At 46.8% G+C, this 15,029-nt stretch overlaps 1 long non-coding RNA gene across 2 annotated transcripts in view; it reads left to right on the top strand.

Annotated features, from left to right (window-relative positions):
* LOC144937739 (uncharacterized) overlaps nucleotides 1-15,029 on the top strand; it is a 98,612-nt gene that overhangs the window by 35,502 nt on the left and 48,081 nt on the right. The window lies entirely within an intron of this gene.

The raw sequence follows: 15,029 nt of genomic DNA on the forward strand, positions 1-15,029 counted from the left end.
GGAACGGAGAGATGTGAATGGGGACATGGTTGGTCGTGGTCAGGCGGAGAGGGAGAGAAGTGCACTTAATTAAAGTGGCGACCTTTTTTTTCCATCACATCGACTTGTCACTTAGCAGCGGTAATTCTTGGCCTTCGTGGAAAACGAACGTCGATTTTCCTCCTCCTCCCTCCCCTCCCCACCGCTTCGCCACACACCCCACGCACCCGTTCAAATGCACTTCAGATCGAGTTGCCCGAAGCAAAAATAATATACCCCGAGCTTAAAACAAATGATGCCACATCAACAATGAGCCACGCAGCGGGATGGATATCACCTTTGCCCGAATGTATTAAGAGACGATCAACTACTAAGTGAAGGCAAAACAAAACAAAACCCCGACGAAATTTCGTCATCGGTGACAGTATTTCTGTTGTTGCATTCGGAGGCAAACGAACGGCGCAGGGAGAAATGAGATCCGCAAGCGGCTGTTGAGTTTATATTTTTGGGTCTTTAGGTAAAGTCACGTAGACAGGTTCAAAGAAAATAACAAAACATTACAAAAAACTGCTTTTCCTTTGAAACTATCTACGTGAAATATTGACTTAAAGCTTTCGTGACTGCAGGAATTCATTTTATTTGGGTCTTTCGGTAAAGCCACGTAGATATAAAAATAATAAAAAGAATCACAATATCACGACGTTTTTGTTCCTGCTTCAGCAGCTCTCACCTGATGACGATTGCTTGTGTTGCGATCGAAACGTCGTGATATCGTGATTTTTTTTTATCTACGTAACTTTACCGAAAGAACCAAGAGTATGAATCCCTGCAAGTCACCAACGCTTTAAGTCACGATTTGACAAGTGTGTTTATTTCTAGATTTGAAGCTTTCGTGACTGCGAGGAATCATATTCTTAGGTTTTTTCGGTAAAGTCACGTAGGTAAAACATCAAAATTAATGAAAATAAAATAAAAACAAAAATCACGACGTTTCGGAGGCAACACAAGTCTCCGTCATCAGGTGGGACCGTCACAGCCGAATTAGCTGCATCAAGTGACTATTGTGTTTGGCGTCGGAGTGAGCGGAGGGTCGCGGGCGAGGAGGAGGATGAGGTCTGTCAGAATTCACAGCCAGTGGAGGAGACGCGACGAGAGCGAACTCGTCGCGTTTTTCTAGAACAACAAGAACGTGGAGAAGTCCGGATATGGGGGGAGGGGGGTGAATTAGAAATTAAACAAACTCTCCGATCTTGATTTGAAGCTTTCGTGACTGCAGGAATCCATACTCTGTGGTTCTTTCGGTAAAGTCACGTAGGTATAAAATAAAGATAAACACAAGCGTCCGTCATCAGGTGTGAAAGCATGGTCTGCTGCTGAGGCAGATTGTTTTAAAAAGGTTTGAAATGGGTGTAGCCCAAGGGACATAAAGAAGTGGACGGAGCTGGTGATGTTAATGTGGGAAATGAGCATGCACCTGTAAGATAGGAGAGCGTCCTCCTCGACGAGGGCACGGAAGTGGCTATGTTAATGTAAGAGATTAGCATGCTAATGTAAGAACGAAGAGTGGTGCAATCCAAAGGCATGAGAGAGGACATGTGAGCGTGAGAGTGCAATTCAAAAGACACGTGAGCATGGGAGAGATTCATTTTATTTTATAATTCTCCGATTGTCAAAGACGTCCTCGGCAAATTCAACACGAGCAGTGATCGCGTAACTGTCGTGTGACGCCAGTTGCGCTTTGCAACATCGCCAAAGAGAGGGGCAAAGTTAATCACAGGAAAACTTCAATTACGCTGGTCAACATTTTTGTTTCTAGCCTGGACTTTTGCAGCTGTTTTAGACTAATTTCAGGGTGCTGATTCCAAATCTGATCTCACCACCGACTGAGGTTTTTACGGATATGCGGAAAGAACATATTCGTGAACGTCTGTAGAGATTGGCCGTGAAGCCGTGAACAGACTCTGCGCTGCTGGGCGTGGTCGGTTATGTGGTCATGGCCGATAAGCGGCGATCGGACATACGTGGCACTTTGTACTCTATATGCAAAACGAAGATCTCTTAATGTTAAACAAAAAAGCTTGTTCGGTCGGTCGGTGGGGGGAATCCATCCCACATCTTGTGCTCTGGGACGCCTTTCCTGCCGACATTAGGCAGCCATTGGAGCGAGGGCACTTTTAAATTACCTACATTGAAAACACATCGCTTTACAACTGCTTTCATGTGTTTATAACACGTGGGCTTTCGCGACCAATATTGTCCGTGATTTATGAGCTTGGTTTGGTGTCCCTTCCCCGCACCTCCGATTGGCGCGGTTGGCTACGTACGGTGCGAAAGAAGTTCAACACAAACCCACTCGCCACGCAGTCCCGCGCTGCATGCCGCTTAGGGAACAACAACAACATCATGTTTAAAATAAAAACAAAATCGAGATGTCGCGTCCTACCGCGTGTCCGCACAGGACATTGCTTCCGAGAGGGTCGCACTGACGACATCACAGTGGGCCGCGAGCATGCAGCATGTTTCATACAATCGAAGATGCCGCGTGCGCGTGTGTATTAACACGTGGGTGTGAAGAAATCGATGAGAATTGGGGGAGGGGGCGGCGGCTATGGGGGGTGGAGGAGGGAGGGGATGGGGAGGGGAAGCAGCTACCCTGGGCCCGCTGTGTCCGCTCTCACTGCTTACGGAACACAATGTGACTTATTGATAGACGTTAAATGCTGGGGGGGGGGGGGAGGAAACCGGTAGGCAGGCGGCCGCGTCATTTCTCTCTTGGCTCTCTCTCTCTCGGTTTTTTTTCATCGTTCCACTTTTATTGCGCGTCGGTCATTGTCACGCCGTGGCATTCGTGAGTGGGGTGACCGAGGCATGACGGATAACGTCGGATTGATGCTTTTTTACGGCAGTGCATCAAGAGCACGCGTGTGGCTTTTCGTTTTCGTTGTTGTTGTTGTTACGCGGCTGAGTGAGTGTGTGTGTTAGTGTGCTTTATGCGTGCTCTTCTAGGCCAAAGCTACAACACTTCGCGGCGTTTTTGTTATTTTTCAGAAGGGGCTGTCCCGGTGTACCCAAAGCATTTTGCGAAAGTTCAGAGATTGTCCCCCTCGTTTAAATACCTGCAAGGCCTTCTCGTGTTACAAGCGAATCATGACGTGGGGCGGAATGGGCGGGGCTGCCTGAGTAGTGGGAGGGGCCGGCAGAGGGAGTGGGTGGAGCATATCAGCAATGATACAGCCTGTCACTGTTCCACCTGAAGACGGGAGCTTGTGTTGCCTCCGAAACGTCGTGATTTTTTAATTTTATTTTATTTTACTTTTATTAATTTAAAATTTTTTGCTTACGTGACTTTACCGAAAAAACCCTGAGAATATTAGCAATGGGTTGTGGCCAGTGTCTCGCTGGGGGGCAGGGCGAGAGTGGCCGTGTGGGCGTGGTTTATGTAAAAGTAGGCGGGGATTGCGGGAGGAGGAGGCGGAGCTTCCAGATCACCGTTGTGACCTGGTTGAACCTCAGATAATTAGGTGGTAGCAAATTTCGATTTAAAGCTTTCGTGACTGCAGGGATTTATCTTCTTCGTTCTTTCGGTGAAGTCACGTAGGTGGTAGCATTTAGTAAATTTAGTAAATTCTTTTTTTTACAAAGTAAGGCCCACTGAGCTGTATAGCTTATCATGTGTAAATGTATAACGGCTAAATACTCTAAACGCGTGATGTTAATTATGAATGTGAAGGGAAAAACGGGAGGACTCGGAGGTCAATCCACGCGACCACGGGGAGAAAGACGCAAACTCCAAATACACAACAGGCGTCGGGGTTCGGGATTGAACCCACGACCTCCTGTATACCAGGCGAGGAAGTTAACATCTCACCACCCACCGTGCCACCCAACTGAGGCATTGACGACGATGTGCTAAGAGAACATGCAAACTCCAAATATAATATCGAGACGAAACTATTCTCTGCAGAGCATTTACACTGTGCGGTCACTGCGTTGCAAGAGGCAGCCATGGACATCGCGTTATATTACAGGAGACAGTCGCGAACAGAAGGGAAGAGTGGTGACCCGAACCTAGATTTTAACAGCAGCTCAGACGGCTAGGAAAGGGGGGGGGGGGGGGGGAGAGGCAGATTCTAGACTGAGGGACAGCAGCAGAGAGGGAGCGACCTCAGCAAAACTCGGAAGTTGACCGAAGATTTGAGAGAAACGTGCCAACAAGAAACCATCTTCTTGGTTCTTTCGGTAAAGTCACGTAGAAGGGAAGTAATACAATAATAAAAATAAAACATAATAAAACAATTTTATTTTTATTATTGTGTTACTTCCCTTCTACGTGACTTTACCGAAAGAACCAATAAGATGAATCCCTGCAGTCACGAAAGCTTTAAATCGAAATTTAACAAGTAACCACTTCAGCACACTGCTATGCTCGAGATTAAACCCAAAACATTTACCATTTGAGTACTCGCTGGCGATTACAACCAGCTTTATCAGGAGATTTTGTCAGAATTGTGAAGAAGTCTTCCTGTTTTTCGGTCTTAAATAGAATGAAGGCGATGTCATCACCGTGAGCCTATCAGGTGCGAAGACCAGAGGCGGCTTTCTCTCAAACACACCGGTGTGCTGAAGTAGTTAACTAATTGGCACGTTTTTGTTTACGTCACACACCTTACTAATTTCATGTGTTGGGTGCTTGGTGGTTAACGATACATTTATATTTACGCAATCTAACCCAAATAAAAAATCTTTATTATGGACAGTATTCTTCACGAAAGCCGACTACGTGCTAAATTAATTTTAGAAGTTCTCGCTAACTGGAGTGTGGCAAGCATGTCGGTGGGGATATGAGGAGCAAGTCCATGGATTTCAAATGTCAGAATTCCAGACTCATGACTGAAGCCCTAAGAGGGCAGTGCATCAATAGTATTGTACTGTGTTATGCTCCCACACTCATGTTGGCCAACTTCAAGCCGCACACACCAGCACGGTGAAGTATGTTAACCCTGTGACCTGCACGACGTGAGGGAGGTCCTCATCCAGCAGTGGATTGGCAACACGGGGGTGCATACGTACATGGATGAAAAACGGAAGGAAGAATCGATTGATGGATGGATGCTTGAAATTGTGAAGAAATTGAAGTAATTAAGGATTAACCATTCAAGAATGTCTGATGGACAGATCGATGAATGAAGGAAATTAAGGATAATGGATGGATGGCTGTACAGACGTGAAGATAGACAATTAATAATGCAATATCAATGGATGGATGACAAAAGTTATGGAAGTATGCACAGAGCACTGAACCATCACTTGTGGCGACGCAACGGTTATAATTCCGTCAGTGCGTAAACAAAGTACTCATACAGTGTGCACGCCCTCCCGAGATGCTTCACACGGACACGAAGATGGACAAAGTGTAGGCACGCCGAGGTGGATCGCGTTATTTCTTTACCTAAAGAGACGTATCTGCTTAGAGGCCCTGGGAGATGGGCTGACGGGACTAGTGGCTGATTTATTCCAAAGGAAGACGCCAAGATTGAGCTGGGGCGGACGGGGAGGAGGGTATGTGGCGGGGTGAGGGGGCGAGAGGGAAGGGAGTGGGGCGGGGTGGGTGGGTGGGGAGGAGGCACAGGCCAGGCAAATCCGATGGGCATCTCTGTGGATTTTGTGAAACAGATTAGTATCGATTTGCAGGAATAAAAAGAGAAAGCGAGTCGAGTAAAATTAAGGGCGTTTGGAGAATGTAAATAAGTGCGACTGGGCTCAGGTGCCTTTGTGATTCACGCGCGCTCATCCTTTAACGGCGATATTTCGCAGCGCCGAATGAGTCTCAAAGTATTACTGCACATTTTTCTAAAAGCGCATGTGAAAAAAAAGTTTTAACTTATTTCCATCACCCCCCACCCCACCTACCCACCTCCCCACTTCCACCCAGGAGCTTTCGACCTATTTTATCTCATACATTTTTTTTGTTCACAACGGACGCTTGAACTTTGCTTGCGATGCATGCGGCGGCGGGAGACATTACCCTTTAGCGAAGCAAAATAAATCTTCCGTCCGGATAATTTATATAACGAGAGCTGGATGCTCTATTTCACCGGGCACAGAAGTTTAATATAAAACGTGCGGAGATTTATCGAGCTCACTGGGGGTAAAAGCGCTGTGGGCAAAAGCGGCGATGAAATCGCTCGACAAAAGGACAAGGCTCGCGCTTGTGAAATTAACACTCGCGGTATATTTCTTCTGCTTTTTCTTATGCTCCCCACCTTTCTCCCGCCGTGCACGCGGGGACACGTGTGCGAAAGATGGTGCAACCGGAGGAGTACGAGGTGTTCGGAGGTGGACGTGGAATTGTTAAAGGGGTTATGGCAACATAGGGGGAGGCAATACCGTGAGCCTCGTTGAGAGCCAGCCATCGGTGGTGTCAATTAGCAACAATGGTCTTCATTCAGCAGTGGGTCGTGAATGAATGGTGGGTTTGTTTTCGTGTAATTTATCATTTTGTATTTTTTTAATTAATGGGATCAGGATTCTTGGCCAGGCTGGCACGAATCGACGATTGTAAAGCTGGTGATGAGATTACATTTAAGTGGACAGAGTGTGGTTTCACCTGTAATTGTAAGTTTCACAATCGATCTTGGGCCTCCCCTAAGCCAACTCAGACTTAAATTAGTTCCTGGGCCAGTGTGTAATTATCAGCATATGGGGGAAACAAAAGCAGCTGTACAGGGCGAGGTCCACACCACCCATTTTGAACGCAAAGATTAGCCTTATTAGGTGCTTACTAACATCATTGTTCCAGCAGTCTGTAAGCCTACATTTGGGATATGTCTTTGTGTGTATGTGTAAGTTTGGGGAGTGGTAGGTGGTAGTGTAGCGGTTATCGAACTGCACTACGAATCCGGCGACCCGAATTTGATACCCGCTGACGGCCAACACCAGTGAATATTATCTGAAACCGTCTTGGGCCTCCACTAGGTCGTCTCAGCCTCAAATGAGTACCTGGTGCGGTGTGTACACATCACCACTGGGGAGACAAAAGCGGCCGGGTATGGTGTTGGTCACCCACCCCTACGGTGCCGGCCTTCATAGGTGTTCCCTAACAGCACTTTCCCTAAAACTCTGTTAAAGGCTATAGGGGGGGCCTTTGTCTTTGTGTGTGCAAGTGCGACCTGTATTGACATCAGCAATAGAAAAATGTGGGGGAGCGTGGTTCTGGCCACACCAGCCCATCAAGAACCGGACCAGACTTGGCAATGCCAGCTCATCGCAGATGTCCTCATTGTTGGCACGGCTGGACGGGCAGCCCCTTTTTATTATGACACGCTTTTATTTAACTCACTCCGTCTGTTGTCGTTCTATCCTCAAATCTTGTAACTCAATGTAAACCCCACTTCCCAATGTAGTATCGACTGCAAACTTGGTATGCTTATGTCATACTGATAACAATACTATATTCTATCATATAAAATGTAAACATATATTTTTTAAACAATTTTTTTATATGTTATGTTTCGGCTTGGGTCTAATTGTTCACGATTAACTGACGTTGGCTCTAATTGAACACGGTTCCTTACGTTATGGCAAGCTTCGGGGCCACTTCCTGGAGTCGTGGAGTTCTTCCATTACTAGTACGGTACATTTAATTAAAGCGTGTTTAAAAAAAGTTTTTTAAATATATTACTTATTTTCTTTGTGCATAGACATGCGAGCACTGGATGGTGATGTCACAGTGGTTCACAGGTCGCACCACCCTTTGAAAAACGAGCTCTATTTTTGGCCACGAGCTTCCGGATCCTGAATGCTCTTGTGGCCTCCTGCAGGTTGGCTCAGGATGAAAAGAGTTATCTGCGTGAATGTAAATAATGCAGTCGCAACAAACAACAACTAGTTTCAATGTCCGCTGGCAAAAATACCGATTGCACAAGTTATTTAGCCGTGCCAGTCATAATAATGCCCATTATTTTTCGCAGGAAACGTTACAGAGTCGAAAGTCGTTTTCATCAGGGTCCTGCTACTTTGAGATGTCTGACCAATTTTATTAAAATAAGGAGTTGGCTTCATACAGGAAGACACAAAGATATCTGGAGAAAACCCATGCAACGCCACACAGGTCGATTCACGAATCAATTTCTGTTCGTGTCTTCATAGGTGTTCGCTAACAACCAGTTCTGCTTTGGTCAAAGAGGCCACAATGGGTGATCTGAGAAAGCTGCTATTGTCCTGTGCACACGGGGATAAAACGGATCAACAGATTTCAACTGATATTCCACTGATTGCAACGCAGGTAAGGAAGTGGAGATGGGAGGGTAGAGAGTGAGGGATGCGAGGGAGGGAGGGCTGGGAGAGATGGGAGGGAGGGAAATATGGGAGGGATGGTAAGAAGGGAAGGGAGGGGAGAGTTGAGAAGCTCAGAGAGAGAGAGAGATGGGAGCGAGTGAGGGACGGATGAGAGGGAGAGTGGAAGAGATGGAAAAGCAGAGGGAGAGGAGGAGGGGAGACAGGGAGGGAGAGACATTAGCATGCTAGTCAGAGGCGCCTTGAATTGAATGCTCGACTATTGACTGCCCAACCGAGGCTTGTGGCATAGCCAGCGCTGATGGAGCATTTGCCCTGGGCGCCGTTCGCATAGATTGAAAACTCGCATTAAGCGTTCGCCCGCAGCGAATTAATTAATAGCTTTTTATTGGGCGCATTATAATAGCGAGCGGCTTGCCCGAGAAACGATGAGATGTAGGCTGTGCGCGCGTGTGTGTATGCGCGCGCCTTGCTGTAGGATGTGCATGCACATGTATGGTTCTCTATGTGTGCGTGTGTGTTCGATTCCCGCTCACGGCCAACACCAGTGACGATTATCTGAACCGGTCCCGGGCCTCCCCTAGGTCGACTCAGCCTCAAATGAGTACCTGGTGCGGTGTGTAAACATCGCCACTAGGGAGACAAAGGCGGTCGGGCGTGGTGCTGGCCACCCACCCCCTCGTGTGCCTTTTCGGCCTTCATAGGTGCTCGCTAACAGCACTTGCCCCAACAGTCTGTTCCAGGCTATACGGGGATCTTTGTCTTTGTCTTTGTCTGTTATATTTAGACATTCATAAGGAAAGCGGGAGTGCAGCGGTCAGCGCGCTGCGCTATGAACTCGCCACCCGAGTTTGATTGCCGCTCACGGCCAACACCAGGGGACGATAATTATCTGAACCAGTCCTGGGCCTCCCTTGGGTCGACTCAGCCTCATATGAGTACCTGATGCAGTGTGTAAGCTTTTACAGCATCAGTCTCAGGTAGCTTTATCCCTTGCCCGTTCCGAGACTTCTGCAGGCTGCAGGGAGGGTGTCCCGTTCACCGCCGAATCTCGAAACCGCGTAAGCGGTTCAGCGTTACTTTCAGAGAGACTATAGCGCCACGAATGTTTAAAGGCACAGTACTCACTGTGGAGGACCCTAGCGACACGCCCGCACTCTACGATAGCTGGGGCGCCAAACTGTGCCACACGCCCTCCCGCATGGCCTTTAACTCCAGATTGCGTTCCGATCGTCACCTATTGTGGGCCTCTTTGACGTACCTGTACGTCATCGGAATGGGAAAGGGTTAAGTACACTCCGGAGCCAACGGCTATTGGTGGTGGTGGTGTCTTCTTCAAACGGGGCGAACTACGCAACGACCCGCGTGCATTGGCGTCGTGCCGTGCGCTGCGTCGCTCTTTGCTCACCGCGATTAACCCGGCAACCAGGAACACAACGCAGCTCAACGTTCACCGCGGCACCTGTGTGCGCCCGCAGCGATGGTGAGCGTCGCACCGAGAGAAAGAGATAAACTGGCAGTGTTGGTGAACCAAGCCAGCCATGTCCGAGTGTTTTCTATTGCTTCGTCGCAGTCGCAGATTATTGCGCCCAAGTGGATTTGAAGTGAAGGGTACTAGCGGGCACATGCGGGTTCCCCCCTCCCCCTTCACCAACTCGCACAGACCAGTGTGGTGAAGTATGGTCAAACAACCCCCGTGCAGATGCCTTAATCCAGTCGTGGCTTGACAAAGTGCTGTAAATAATAATACGAATGCAACTATATTAATAAAAGTACCAGTGTTGGCATTATGATCTGAATGATGTGTGTAATTGGTTCGCGGCAGTCCTGCAGCCACTAGGAGCCGCTATAATGACCACAATGTAAAAAAATTAAGATTTTTCATGTATGTTGAACTTTTTTCGCACCGTACGTAGCCAACCGTGCAATCTCGGAGGTGCGGATGAAGGACAACAAACTAATGAAAAAACAGTTCTAAAGAAGCGAGTTTACGTATCGAAGTACGTATGTATTTCATCGAATCGTGAGCCTGAATTGACAGTTTATAAAAACCGGGGTGCCGAGGTGTGAAACGTTTCTTCCCACGTGTTGGCGAATGTAAAATGTTCCTGGAGGTTTTTGTGGTGAATGTTAGCGACATCAAGGGGGGAGAAATTTGCGTCACGACGTATTTCGGCCGTTGGACGGAGATGCGAATCCAGCCCGACCTCTCGCACAGGGCAGGACTGGGATAATGGAATTAAAATTAGAAACATTTTCGTACAATAATTTTTTAAAATATATATTGCAGCTTTCCATTAAATTACCAAATAAAGATCTAAGGAATGCAGTCTCTGAGGAAGACGGGATTTTTTTTGTTAATACGATAAATGTAATCTTAATAATAATCTACACTTATAAAGTGCCTTTTGTTCGGAGGTCACGAGGCACAGTAGGGAAGAATTGTATTTTTCTTTTAATCGTAAAAGCACCTGATCACAAATCACTCTCCGTTCTCATTCTTTTTTTTAATGAAGTCATTTAAATATTAGATAACAGGGAAAAAAAACTCAGTTTGCTATTTGAAAGTATATCAGAAGTAGTCCTCTCCTACCTCCGTGGGCATCTCTTATCTGTCGCGGAGTCGTCGCTCTGCAAGGCGCTCCCCGATTAATCCGTCGGCTCGTGAAGTGGCACCGTCAATCGCTTCGTTGGAATAAAATTGGAAAAGCGAAAAAAAAGACGAGCGATTTTAATAAATGTGTGAGTATAATGTCCGCTGAGATCCCCGACACGAAGTAACTCGATGTTGTGACTAACGGTGTCACGAGTTCTGCATTATCCACTATTTTTTTCCTCGAACAAAAAAAGGTAAAATCGCCGTAGGCCGGCGGCGGCTGGAATTGAACTGTTGAGGCTTCGTGTCAGCTGGCAAGTGGCTGAGCGACAACCCCCTGAACCGTGTTCAGTCACCCAACTGCAACCCTATCGCATAATCACCACTCTGCCCCCACCGTGCCCCCCCCACCCCCACATCGTCATCCCCACCCCCGACACGAATGGCCTACAGCTGCAGGTTATTTCTGTTGGACAAGCGGCCGGATCGATGATGTCTATGATTATTGCCTAGTTCATGCGGCTGGTGCTAGAGGAAACTTTTTTGTTTAGCAGCAGCACGTCGCATTACATTAAATCCTCGGTGCCATCAAGACGTGAATTACTATGCGCATACATTCCCCCCCTCCCCCCACTCACTATCGGCTCCTGTTAAGTCGTTGCCTGATTTAAATATGAAACAATCGTGGGTTGTTGTTGTTGTTGTTGTTTTTGTTGCGATACTGCATTGCCAGTGATGCCCGAGCACAAATAACGACAACAATAACCGCTCAACGCATTCGTCAATGACGCTGCTCTCCAAAGGACACATACACTACACGAGTATAATAGTTGGCGTTTTCGGACCCAACGGTGGCCTTCTTCATAGCAAATAAATCTCGAGGCCAGAGAGATTCAATGAATAATCGTCGGGGACACCAACGGATCGTTTGCCGCCGTGCGCATGCATACAGAAGAGTTACACGCAGCCTCAAAGTCAGATGACGACTTCTCATTCCTGCGCGCGATTGTTTAACGCTCACGTGGTTGTTGTTTGTTGTTGTTATTGCTGGAATATATTTAAAAATAAATAATTATAAAATAGTCTCCCTCCTCGAGTGACAACTCAACTGGGTGGCACACATCTGTTATCGGTCCTGAAACTCGTGGTGGAATTTTCATGTTTCTATGGCCGGGCCGGTCTATCCATGCGACAACCATTTAAAACTTCCCACAGATTGTATTGAGCTAATGAATGATGGTCTTGAGTCCCTACGCCCCCATCGACTGGGATTTGAAGCGATTAAGATATTGATGCTAGAGCATAGGTCTCATTGCTTACTGAGCAAATCAATTTAAGTTTAACGTCCACGGTTACTATTTTGTCATCAGTATCCTGTCTAATGTAATGTTTTTCATTCGTGTTTTTTTCGTCTATTTCTTCATTTTATTCCACCTGTGATACATCCGAGTCCCCACTCGGAACTTCTGCATCAGCGTTATTATCACCCTGTGATGAAGAACAGCCAAGGGAATGAGATAATGCAGAACTAATTCTGTACAACCCCTTCGATTGGCCCGTAATCTAACAGGGTGTGTCCAATGATGTCTTGTGAACCCCATTGAATTCTCTAAAACGTCATACTTTTTTTTTAAGTGCGGTATATTTAAAACAGAAATGAATCTACAAAGGACAACAATGAACAATGCTATGGGTCAATAAATTGGGGGGGGGGGGGGGGTCACCAGACATATGAACCACCCTGTATGCTTTCTTACACGCCCTGCCACAGATACAAGTTCGTCACATGGCAGTCAAACCAGGGATATTTATTTCTCAGAGATGGAATTTTTCAACATCGCTCCTATTTGCTGTGGTTACTCTTCATGTAAACGTCACCCATTTATATCTCCAGCCATGTCGAGCACTCGGTCGACCCGACGCTCTGCTTCGACTCATCCATCCTGTGCTGAACAATCACACTCGCTCACTCGCTCAGTCACTCACCACACCGCAGGTCACAGCAACACACTCAATCAATCGCTCACTCACTCACCCAGTCACTCACCACACTGCAGGTCACAGCAACACACTCAATAAATCGCTCACTCACTCACCCAGCCACTCACCACACTGCAGGTCACAGCAACACACTCAATCAATCGCTCACTCACTCACCCAGCCACTCACCACACTGCAGGTTACAACAACACTCTCACTCGCTCACTCGCTCACTCACGCACCACAACGACCAAACTGCAGGTCACCGCGCTGATAATTTTATTTCTTCCCTCGCACTGCCCCACTTTGGAATTCCCTCCCATCGTCTCTTCCTCCCCAAGCTCTGACAACAATAATAAACTCTGTCAATTCAAGAAAAGTAGCAACTCCCGTGTAGTTATAACTTAAATTGTGCTGTTTGTTGCTGGCCACGTGGCGGTGTGTGCCATTTGGGGACAATGCTCGGCAGCAAAGCAGGAATGTGGGCAAATCTGACGGAGATGTTTTTTGTGTGCGGGCCATTATATTATTTCTAGATTTGAAGCTTTCGTGACTGCAAGGATTCATATTATTAGGTTTTTTTTGCGGTAAAGTCACATAGGTAAAAATTAAAATGAATAAAAGTAAAATAAAAATAAAAATCACGACGTTTCGGAGGCAACACAAGCTTCCGTCTTCAGGTGGAAGCGTCACAGCACGATTGCTGCATCAAGTAAGACTTACCTTATACAGCAATCGTGCTGTGACGGTTCCTCCTGAAGACGGAAGCTTGTGTTGCCTCCGAAACGTCGTGATTTTTATTTTATTTTTTATTTTACTTTTATTTTTTTACCTACGTGACTTTACCGAAAAAATCTAATAATACATTATATTATTGTTATTCACTTTGAACCCATCAAATTCATCACACTCTGGGGAATCCGGTTTTAGTCACGTGGGTATCTGACACGCTGCAGGATTAGGCTGTGCGTGTGAGAGCAGCGTGGGGCTCCGTGCTTCTGAGACTTTATCAGCCTCGCCTTCCTCTTTGTCCGGGTGCTGCTGCAAGGGAGCGCTCGCTGCGGTCGAAAGCGTCAACGCGTAGCGGCAGAGCCACGCACCGCGTTATGCGCCCCGGTATACGCACACACACAGGTTAGACACGGCGGAAATTCCTCCGTTAACGAGGTTATTCATCTTCTTGGTTCTTTCGGTAAAGTCACGTAGAAGGGAAATAATAAAATAATAAAATCAAAACATAATAAAATCATTCTCACGACGTTTCGGCCACAACGCAAGAGCTGTCCTCAGGTGAAGAACAGGTCTGTCGGGAAGACAGCGTCTGAATTATTTTATTATTTCCCTTCTACGTGACTTTACCGAAAGAACCAAGAAGATGAATCCCTGCAGTCACGAAGGCTTTAAATCGAGGTTATTAATATTAGGCGAGAAACCTGCTCAAATTGTACAAGACACTTAAAGCGAAAGAGGATTGCGGAGTCGAGGAGGGGGGCGGGGGTGGTTAATTAAAACGGGGGGCATCGTTAGGAGGATCTCACCAACGAATCTGGTATAATGTCGGAGTGCTGCGCGTACGTGATGTGCAATTCACACTTGGCTGAATGTACGGCCCCCTCCGCAAATGGATTTCGGAGCCCGGATATTAAAATCGTGCGCCCGTTGAAAAGGCGCGGCTGCGTTATTTTCTTCAGTGACATCAATAAGCGCACATCGCGTTACCGTGTTTATGATCGCGATGCACGTGTGAGGATGTTCCCGCTTCGAGCTAAATGCTGCGTTGGTTCTGAGTTGCACGCTATTACACACATTTTCGAGGGACGCTTCGATGAATTCATTATTTCTCATCTACGGTGCAGTTCTACATTTACAACACGATGCAATGCTGTGTTTCATTTACTTACGCGTATGCGCGCATTTTAGGATGTATAATAGCGTATTTTTTTGTGATACAATTTCCATTAGGAATTTGGTGCAAATGTTCATATTGGTGGGTGGTTGGGTGGCGGTTGTGCAGTGGTTAGCGCGCTGCACAACCAACACAGTGGCCTGATCATGGGACCTCCTTGGCCAGTGTCAAATATAAGAAGAGTTTTTCCATTTTTTTTTATATTTTGACACTGGCAAAGTTGGTCCCATGAGCCCGAGCTCTCGTGGTCCTGAGAGTGGCATTGTCTTTGTG

This window comes from Lampetra fluviatilis, chromosome 20 (assembly GCF_964198595.1).
Source record: "Lampetra fluviatilis chromosome 20, kcLamFluv1.1, whole genome shotgun sequence".
In the NCBI taxonomy this organism is placed as follows: Eukaryota; Metazoa; Chordata; class Hyperoartia; order Petromyzontiformes; family Petromyzontidae; genus Lampetra; species Lampetra fluviatilis.